The 10,882-nt window shown below is 43.7% G+C and overlaps 1 pseudogene; it reads right to left on the bottom strand.

The window, feature by feature from the left end:
* LOC141322641 (uncharacterized) overlaps window positions 1–7,090 on the bottom strand; it is an 8,836-nt pseudogene extending 1,746 nt beyond the window's left edge.
* Between the last annotated feature and the right edge of the window lie 3,792 nt (window positions 7,091–10,882).

Here is a 10,882-nt window from a genome sequence, read left to right as displayed (position 1 = left end):
CCACAGAGCTCCAGATGCTTGTCACATGACGGGCAATACAAGGGGTCAACCCTCACTGTGAGGGGAGCAATGCTGCACCCAATCAGTATAGGTAGTTTGCAAACTGCTAATCAACTGACTGTATTGCCATGGAGTTAGACTTGACCATCTTTCCAATAGTGGATACAGAGGACAGACCCCTGACCCCAAGAGGGAGGAACACCTGACCCACCAAGAGGTGGTGCTCTATAAGTGACCTTTCTGCAGAAAGGGAGCATGCCAATATCCACAACGCCTGAGAAGTGGGAATCAACCTGGACATCAGAACAGACAGGCTACTAACCTGAGAGACAGGGAGGAAACCTGCTCTGCCAGGGGGTGGCGCTCTAGGGGGACCCTTCCACAGAAAGGGGAGCTCTAAGGGGACCCTTCCACAGAAAGGGTAGCATGCCACACCACATCCATAAACCCTTCAATCCCAAAGCTGCATAGAAACAGCAAGTTCCCCTGTCCTCAGACTGAAGGGGGGTATTTCCAAGGGGATTAGCCTTAACCAACCCTAAGTGGACTATGCTTCTGCCTCAACAGAAGCACGAGCTCCACTTGGGCCAGACCCGCAGAATCTGCAAGAGCAAGAAGCTTGGGAAAAGTTACTCCTCAGAGTCACCACTCAAGAGGGTTTTGGAAAACCCTTTACTAAGAAGCCCACTCCGCAGAGGGGTGATACTAGTCCCCTTATAGAAGCTGGAAGCTGGGAAGTGAGCCCCTCAGGGATGTAAGATCTGAGAGTACAGCAAACTGGCAGGGGAATTCCTATGAAGAAAGACTTCTGGAAGTATAGCTGGAAGAAAGACTATGAGTCCTAAGTTACCAGCTGTAATGGGGGACCTGGATGCCAGGAGGTTCCACAGGGACCTAAGCAGGCAGAGGCAGATCCAAGTAAGACGAGCACAGCCAAAACCGTAGTCAGTAGACCAGAGAAGGGGGTACTCGCCGAGGACCTACCCTGAAAGACATAGCTTAGCACAGTAGACAGGTCCCAAATAACAGCTAGTTACGAAGCATATGGATCTTACTGTAGGATTACAAATTTAAGAAATGTTGATCCTATGTTCTGACATAGCATCACAGGAAAATCTAAAGTGAAGTATATTCTATTTAGCTTCTAAAGGTACAGATGATGACATTCTAAGAAGATCAAATCAGGCAGCCCAGGTGTCTGAGACATTAACCTTTTGTTCTCAAGCTACAGCGATGCCTTTGTCTCTATGATAATGTGAAGGTATGGGCAATACTGTCAGACTGATTGGATTAGCACCTATGCCTTTGAATGACACTGTTATGATAATGAGATCAGGGCTAGGGAACTCTGGTAACGGGCTGATTCCTGTACTGCATTTGTATGCTTTGTTTAGATTGACTCCACCTCTATGTTTTCCTCTCCCCCTGGAAAGGTATATAAACTGTAATGTATATGCCTTAGTAGACGACTTTTGATGACTGCAGCGAACGAACAGCTAGGATCTCAATAAAGAGAAACTTCTGCTTCAAGATATCCAAAACGTCTCCTGGTCTCTGAGAAAAGTTCACAACAGTTTTGGTGCCGTGACCCGGATAGAGTTCCAGCTTCTTCACCTGAATCCAGATTGAAACAGCAAGCTCAACAGAAGATCTGCTTTCAAGACTGCATCTTTTGGAATCCAGAGCGAAACTTCCAGCTGAACGAAGATTTCCATGAATCTTCCTTTACAACCAAGGGTTGGTGAGTGCTACTCTATTCAAAAGAACCGCTAAAGACCAGTTCATATAGTTATCCTCTGCGCCGTCAGAGAAGAGTTAACAGACAGCTGTAGGGTTTAGTTAACTAAGTTATCCTCTAAAGGTGTTCTTTTAGAGATGAAAAGTTACCCTCTGTTTAGGCAGGGAAGATTAACATTACGTGTTAATATTTGTTATCCTCTGTTTTAGGCAGGGAAGTTTAGCATTACATGCTAAAGTTGTTTATCCTCTGTTCACTCAGGGAAGGTTAACATTACGTTAATATTTGTTCACCCTCTGTTTTTTTGGCAGGGAAGAATTGGTTATCCTCTGTTCACCCAGGGAAGTTTAGCATTACGTGCTAATATCTGTTATCCTCTGTTTTAAGCAGGGAAGTTTAGCATTAAGTGCTAGTAGTTTGTGTTGTCCTCTGTTAATTCAGGGAAGGTTAACAATAGTTGATCTGTGTTAACAAGCGTACCCTCTGTTGATCAGAGAAGTTTTAGTGTTGTGATTGCGTGGTAGCAAAGAAACTTGAAAAATGGTTAGAAAGAATGCTAGGCTAATTCCAACCACAGAGAAAGGTGGACTAGCTACGCCATTATGGACAGACGATGAGTTTAAATCATTGTTAGGAGAGCATATGGACTCAATAGTGACTGAGTCAGTAAAATTTGATTTGACAAAGAAATTTGGTATTGATCCAGATAAAGTTTGGTCAATTGAAGAATGCAAAAAGGTACTCGGAACATGTATCCGAAAGAAAAACCTAAAAGGCATTATCTGCTGCCACAGAGAATTTACACTATCGTTAGCACAAGAACAGGCTCAGTGTATCACTAAGTTGAAAGAACAAAACCAACAGCTGCACACTAGATTGTCCCGTTTCACTAAAAAGGTGGGCCATAACCAGGCTTCAACCAAAAGTGATTCAAAAGACCAACAGTCAGATGAAAGCTATCCTGACTTACAGTCTTCATGTAGACCAGAAGACAGTGGCAATACTGTAACAATGGAGAAAGATGCATTGAATTCAGTGAAGGTATGTGGTGCTAGGAGAAGATCTCAGGGAATTGAGAAAATTGAAGGTGTTTCTCCAAACTCTTCTGTTGTTCCAGTACAAATGGTTGCCAAAGCGCTAAGACTTAAAGACATAGAGAGATTGTCCCAGAGCTTACCTTCAGCACGCACACATTTTTCAGAATTTAGAAGAACAATGAACAGCAAAATGCGTCTTTATGACATGTCGTTAGCAGAAGTCACACAGCTGATGTCACAAATTCTAACTGAATCTGAATTCAACAGTTTTGAGTCTGCTGTTACTTCTGAACTACAACATGCCAGTAAAGGCGATTTGAGAGAAGGGGTTTTAAAAATTCTAAAGAATATCATAGGACCCAAAACAGACTGGTCCAGAATCACTAACTGTGTGCAAAAGAAGGATGAAACTGTAAGTGAGTACACTGAAAGGTTTTGTCAGTCAGCTGCAGCATACAGTGGAATAGCTGACAATCCAGAGAAGGTGCTAGATGATAAAGGACCACTAGCTCGTACATGGTTTGATGGCCTTTTAATTGAATATAGAAATGCACTGCCTTTCTTAGATCTCACATGGTCCAATAGAACCCTGCAAAGCAACTTGGACAGGTTAGCTATTTGGGAAAGAAACTCTGATGTTAAAGCCAGAGTAAAGATTGCAGCAGCTTCCTTTAAGTTGAAAACAGAGAACCGACAGGAAAGTAAATGTCCTAAGAGAGAGGGTAGTTGTCATTACTGCGGTAAACCTGGACACTTGATGAAAGAATGCAGGAAAAACAAAAAATACGTAAAAGAAATGAACAATGTTAATCAGCTTTTACACAGTCTGCTAGCAATGCTAAAACAGCACCTCCCCACTACACCAAACTCACTGGGCAGCTTGCTGAGGTGCTAACCGTTAAGGCTGTGAATTCTTAATTACCCCAGTAATCTACAACAAAGATGAAAGACTCTTTGTTAACAGAACAAAGGGAAGTTATGATGTCTACCAGGACTGATGTTTAATTAGAGGACTGAAATGTAGTGATTGCATTGTTTTGGAAATACATGTATTTTTGTTCTGCATTAGGAACTTATGTCTCACACTATACAGTGTGCACAACACTTAAAGGGACAGATTAGGACACACAAACCAGTGAGGAGCCCAGGAAAGAACCGAAGTGCAATAAGCCTCGGGGGCCAATCCTGCGGTGAACATTTCCTCATAGGTTTTTCCCCATTAGTACTTTCAATCCCCACCTCACTGGTCTATTAGGTGTCAAATTAAGATTAGGTTAAGAAGAATAAACACTATACGATCACTAGAATTTTAATGTAATAAATAAAACCACTATACGATCAACAGAAGTCTAAAAATGTCTATGCATGAATACTGCTGGTCTGCTGTTTCTTTGTTTTCTTGTGTTTCAGGTGTGTATGCCAAGTCATCTTCATAAGAGAAACCCTGGTGTGAAGCATCACTTCAGACATCCATGAACAAGCTTCATGAGGACAAAGAGTCATCTGAGTGAATCTACGTGGGAAACGGACTACAGAAAACAGACAGCTTCACAGCTATTCAGGCGCCATAGACTTCAAGACTTCCACTCTTACGCTACATGATTTTCTGTGACATCATGTAGTTTGTACGACATTTCACCATCCCTTGTCGTATGTGTCAACAGTTATGGTTCTGAAAAGAACTATTACACCTACGTAAATCTAGGACAAGACACAGAATAAGTTGTATGTGCCTGTAACTTTTTCAAGTTACATGACTGCAAGATGGGGCTTATGTTAACCAACATAGGCTACAGAATGGACTTATGGATGTTTAAATTTGTTTTATGTGAGAGTTATTAGAACTCTCAAAGAGGGGATTGTAGGATTACAAATTTAAGAAATGTTGATCCTATGTTCTGACATAGCATCACAGGAAAATCTAAAGTGAAGTATATTCTATTTAGCTTCTAAAGGTACAGATGATGACATTCTAAGAAGATCAAATCAGGCAGCCCAGGTGTCTGAGACATTAACCTTTTGTTCTCAAGCTACAGCGATGCCTTTGTCTCTATGATAATGTGAAGGTATGGGCAATACTGTCAGACTGATTGGATTAGCACCTATGCCTTTGAATGACACTGTTATGATAATGAGATCAGGGCTAGGGAACTCTGGTAACGGGCTGATTCCTGTACTGCATTTGTATGCTTTGTTTAGATTGACTCCACCTCTATGTTTTCCTCTCCCCCTGGAAAGGTATATAAACTGTAATGTATATGCCTTAGTAGACGAATTTTGATGACTGCAGCAACGAACAGCTAGGATCTCAATAAAGAGAAACTTCTGCTTCAAGATATCCAAAACGTCTCCTGGTCTCTGAGAAAAGTTCACAACATCTTACGCACTTAGGTATGTGTAGTTCAGGGTATGAAGATATTATGGAAAGAGGTGTCTCATTCCCCTTCTCAGGGAACCATGGTTACATAAGTAATATACAGTGATTCTGTGTATGTTTGCTAAAGTTATTGAGTAAAGTCTGTTATTTATATTTGGTGGATACAGACTGATGTTAATTTTATGTTTATTTCAGAAAGAACACATTTAACACATAGCTCCTGCAAGCTGTCCAATATCTTTTGTGAACAGTTTTCAGATAAGGAGTTGAACAGTGCTCTGTCTCCTGTCGCACTTTTTCAGGGGGGGGCAATCGGGGCAACCGGGACTTTTCCCGGTCGGCCGGCCGAAGGATTTACACAGCGGATCACAAATTGAGCGGGCGTGAGGCGAACGTGACCAGCCAGAATCATTGACGTTACTAAATTCTTCATGAATAGCAGCCAAATACTCCCACATAGCCTACTCCCCCCTAAATGTCTAACCAATATTTATATCAGTTGCATGTCCTTGCATGATGCTTGCAATTTCCATCTAATCACAAAGCTCTTTCTAGAATGCTCTTAGCTCTATAGTTCCTTACAGGCCTGGCTCCACGGCCACCCAATTATAAGCTTGGCCCACCCGATCAGAGCCCCACACTACATACAAAATTAGCGTGATATTTAGTTAAGCTCCATATTTTTTCTTATATCATATAATTCTAAGATTGTATTTAATTTTCGCACTTTCAATATGCAGGGTATAGAAATCGCTTTTAAATGAGTGCTCGCGCTGTTTACTTTACTTTCAATTTTGCCATAACGCGCACTCTGTGTAAAGGAAGCAGCACATCTTATAAGATATATTTCTCAGTGAGTACAAAATTGCAGCAAATCCTCCAGTCTCTTCTCATCTCTTTTTACTTTCGACCCGTGATCAGTCAAATTAGAGTCATGCGATTTTCGTATGCGTTTTTTTGTTTTGTTTTCCTTATATTCAACATCCTTATCAAAATGCTTATTATGGATGCGAAAATGCAGAAAATAAGACACGATCCAAATTTTTTTATGACGGACGAGAGTTTCAGAGGCAGTGTGTAAACTCGATTAACATAACCTGTATTTTTTTTTTTTTACGTGCAAAAATCTTGGACGAAAATTTCGTACTCATGTGCAATGACATTACAGTTTTTCTCCATTGGTTTGGCTCATTTCTTGAAACAGAAATTACATTCTCAAAATGACATGGACAAACCTCGAAACCTCTTGGCAAATGTTCACAACAGAATGGCATTTCTCATTCATTTTATCAAATGGCAATTGCCTCAGTACATGTCTCAATTGTCTCAGTGCATCTTGGCAAATTATTAAGTACAAGTAGCCTACAGTTATACACTTTACCCACATTTAGCACATTTTCCAAATTAATAGATCGTGTAGATCTGATTAGTTGATTCTCAGTCTTATGATCAATCTCTCCAAAACATGTCAGCATGATTTCATTGTATAAGTACTCGCATGCACAACTGTCTGTTCAATTGTCAAAATTGGTCAAGAACATAATACAGTCCCTCCAGGATTTTGCGGGATTTTTTTGTGATTGTTGCGGCCTAAAATGGCTGATTTTGCGGCAGCTTTTTCAAAAAGTTGCGGGAAAAGTTGCGATTTTTTTTTAGACAGATTTCACAAACATGTTATGAATTTAAGTGTTCTTTGCGAGCTTGCTCCCCCAAAGCACAGGAATTCAAAAAAATATGGCTTTCTGCACGCTCGGATCACATGCAGATCTGACAAGAGACAATCGCTGCTTCTTCAGGAGGCTTGGACGACAAGCTCGCATGGGTGGCAGAGGAAAACTGCTCAATGAACAACAGGAAAGAGAGATTTGTAACATGGTGATGGCAAATAATGCCATCATATTGAGACCGATCCGTGATGCCATCCTTTAGGACAATCATATATTCCAGAATATAAACACAATAAGCATCTCCACAATAGACCGGGTTTTGAAGAATCATCAGATGACAATGAAACAAATCTACAAGGTACCATTTGAGAGGAACTCTGAGTGAAGGAGCTGCGGTACCAGTATGTAAATGTAAGTCAGTTACTGGTTGTCTCTCATTATAACATTACCTGTAATCACAGTAAGCAGTAGTTCACTTATTTGGTTTCAATACCTCCTTTACCTGATTTTCAGAATCAGTATTTGCTTCATCTGACTTCAATAATTTCAACAGAAAACTGCAGTTTACTGTATTATACAATTATAATTATAATCCTTATTTTGTTGTCTCCCAATCAAATCTATCTAATACTGTAGGTTGTACTATAACATAGGGTGACCATACGTCCTCTTTTACCCGGACATGTCCTCCTTTTTGGCTATAAAATTATGTCCGGGGGGATTTTGTAAAATATCATAAAATGTCCGTTTTTTTTTTTTACCTCATTTCACTGACCGTCATTAATTCAACACTTTAAATGCAGCCACTGCACACCGGCATTATTCTGAGGTACCTGCAGGGATGTACTGGCCATCGGGAGCACCGGGACATTCCCAGTGGGCCGATCACCGAAGCGAGGGAGACCTCCCCCATATTAGGCGCTATTTTAAATTATAGCGCATTCAAAACCGCAAATAGCCGAAAAGTGTGAAGCGGTGGGATCAATCACCCGCACAGTTCTGACGAACGTGCGCTGCGCTTCTGCCACAGTTGTTGTGGGATGTGTCTCCAATGTGTTTAGTTTAGGACAGCTCAGTGTGTGTATGTGTGTGAATGAGAGCAAGTGAGTGAGTGCGCGTGTCCGAGGCGCGCCCCTCCCTCGTCTGATCCCCGCGAAGCAGCGGATGAGAGTGAATGAGAATGATGCGGTGACCAGTGCAGGTAGTTAGCGAGTGTATGTGCAGTGTATTTCAGTGCAGCCAGCAAAATAAAGCACCTAAATTCTTCGGCAAGACGGCCTCTTTGTTTTTATATGCTACCACCACACTAAACAGCGTGAAGTTTAGGGAGTTAACCCCGGGAGGAGAATTTCCGGCCCTGGAGAACGGATCTCCCCTGTGTCTCCCAACCACGGTTAGGAAACAGAAACAGGAAAGGTTAACACTGGCGACCACGAAGGGACTTTTCACGTTGTTAAAAGACTGGTGAGCAATGAAAATAAAAGGGCAATAAAAAGTAAAGCCGAGTAACTGTATCATCACTGTAATAGCGGCGCGGCTAAGCTAATACAACATGGCGGCTGCTCGTTATCCCTCCGATGTTTACGTACGAGAAACTAACTACTCAAACCCGTTCATGTCGCTAACCAATGTTGAGGACGACAGTCAAGGTACTGTGAAAGCTTATGAACGCAAGCCTGAGAGAAAACACGAACATTATAACCCATTCCTGTGTGATGAAAGTTGCACTAACACACTTGCTAATGGAGAAGATCTGTTCGCGTCGTTCGACAGCCCCGCCCATTTTTCGCCCACAAATCCCTTTTGCAGAGGCAACAGTCAAAGCCACGGCTCCGTGGGAAGGCCAGACATGCCCATTTTCACATATCCCGCTCCAGACATGCCATTTAAGGGGCACTATGAAGTTACAAATCCCTTTGCCAGTGCTCACATGGGAAGTTTTGTACAAAGCACACCAGCTATATCCAAACCTGAAGCCGTTATGCTTCCTATGCCCTATTCTTTTATTAATCCCGACATGACTGTGAAACATGGACATTTCCCACTGCGCCAGCCCTGTCCCTCATCTCCAACACATAAGAGCCGCTCTGCGTCCCGTCAGCCTCCTCTGTCGGACAGTGATGAGGACTATAACCCCAAAGAGAGAGTCCCCACTCTCCGTCCCGGCCAGTACGACGGCAACACACCATGGAGAGAGTTTCTGCACAGGTTTGAGAGCTGCGCAGAGGCAAATCACTGGTCGGTTAAAACAATGGCCATTCAGCTGAAATTCTGCCTAACCGGAGCGGCAGGCGCCATCGTCCACAGAAACCCTCGTTCATCCAAATGGGACTACCGCCGCCTGCTGGAGGAACTCGAAACTGCTTATGGCCCTTCTTCGGATCATGCAGCGGCTGTAGCAGTAGAGCTGAGGCAAAGAGTGCGTAAATCTGGTGAGGCACTTCATGTGTTCAGAGATGACATTTATGGAAAAGTAGCTATAGCTTATGGTGATTGGTCAGAGGCTGAGCAAGACGCTATAGCTGTTGAAGTTTTTACAAACGGCCTGGGTGATGCAGAGCTAGTTCAAAGACTGTTAGAAAAACGTCCAGCTACACTAGCCAAAGCTTACGAGATAGCTCACCGTCATGACACTACCAAGAGAGCTGCTTCCTATGTCACCAGCATCATGCAGCCAGGGACCCGCAACCTCACTGAACGCAGGCCCCGGGCCGCTGTTGTCAGAGAAAGAGACAAAAATGAGACTGTGACTACCATTACTTCTGCAGTTAGCCCATCACTCAATCATTTTGTCCCACGCACATCTGCAAAAACGCTAAAGCAGCACAAGAACTTTAAAAAGGGTGACATTCGCTGCTATAACTGTAATGGTTGGGGTCACAAACAGAGCCAGTGCTCGTCCCCTCAAAGAAATACAAAGACTTTCTTTTCAAGTGCCGCCAAAGAAAGCCCGTCGACCACTGTGTTCCACCTTAAAAGCCAGAATCGTGAAATGAACATCCACATGCGCATATCTGAGCTGGAGGTATGTGCAGTCCTGGACAGTGGAGCGCGGAGGAGCGTGCTGCCCCTTCACCAATACAACGCCATTCACCAAGACGTGAGACCACCACTTCAGTCATCCACCGTAGAGACTTTGCTTGGGGTGGGACCAGGAGACGTGCCAGTGCTCGGTGAGGCTAAGATACCGGTCAGTACCAACAACCGTCAAGTTGAAGTGAACTTCCTTGTAGCGGATATAGAGAGCAATGAGGTGCTGCTTGGCCATCCTTTCCTCACCCAAGCTGAGGCCCGCCTTGACTTCGGTAAGCACCGCATAATTCTGTTTGGGGAAGAAGTGCCTTACTTTCACCCAGAAACTGTTCCAAAGTCACACGCTGTAAGAGTAGCTAGAACTGTTGTGGTTGAAGCGGGACAAGAGTACCTAGCCCAGGGCAATGTTCACTTTTGCAGAGAAGCTCAGGGAGACATGATGCTTAGCCCCACAAAAGGCTTCGTTGAAAAGCACAAAGTACTCATTGCCAGAGCCCTAGTCAATGCACAGCCCACCAACATCGTTCCATTACGCCTTTTTAACCCTGGCAACAAGGCTGTGACTATTAAAAAAGGTGCCATTGCAGGTCTCCTCCAGCCAGCTGAAGCTCTGCCCTCGTCCAGTGGCCCCATAGCGGCAGACTTTCCAGCCAGCCCCCCTGCAGTCCCAGGGCACCTCCAGGAGCTCTATGCCCAGAGTTCCACTGACTTTAATGACCATGAAAAACTTGAACTATCTAACCTGTTGTGTGCCTATGAAAGTGTCTTTTCCAGGGGACCTGGTGATCTGGGCCGGACCAGTCTTGTGCAGCATGACATCATAACCCGGCCGGGACCTCCAGTGAAGCAGCCTCCACGTCGCATGACTGGGGAAAAGCAGCGAAGTGCAGAACGGCAGATCAGTGAGGGCCTTCAGAGCGGCATCGCCACACGCAGCCACAGCAGTTGGGCCTCACCGATCGTTATGGTGCGCAAAAAGGATGGGACTTATCGCCTTTGTATAGACTACAGGGCACTTAACAACCATACC

The sequence above is a fragment of the Garra rufa genome, chromosome 1, assembly GCF_049309525.1.
Source record: "Garra rufa chromosome 1, GarRuf1.0, whole genome shotgun sequence".
Lineage (NCBI taxonomy): Eukaryota > Metazoa > Chordata > Actinopteri > Cypriniformes > Cyprinidae > Garra > Garra rufa.
This window is presented reverse-complemented; position numbering and strand designations above follow the sequence as displayed.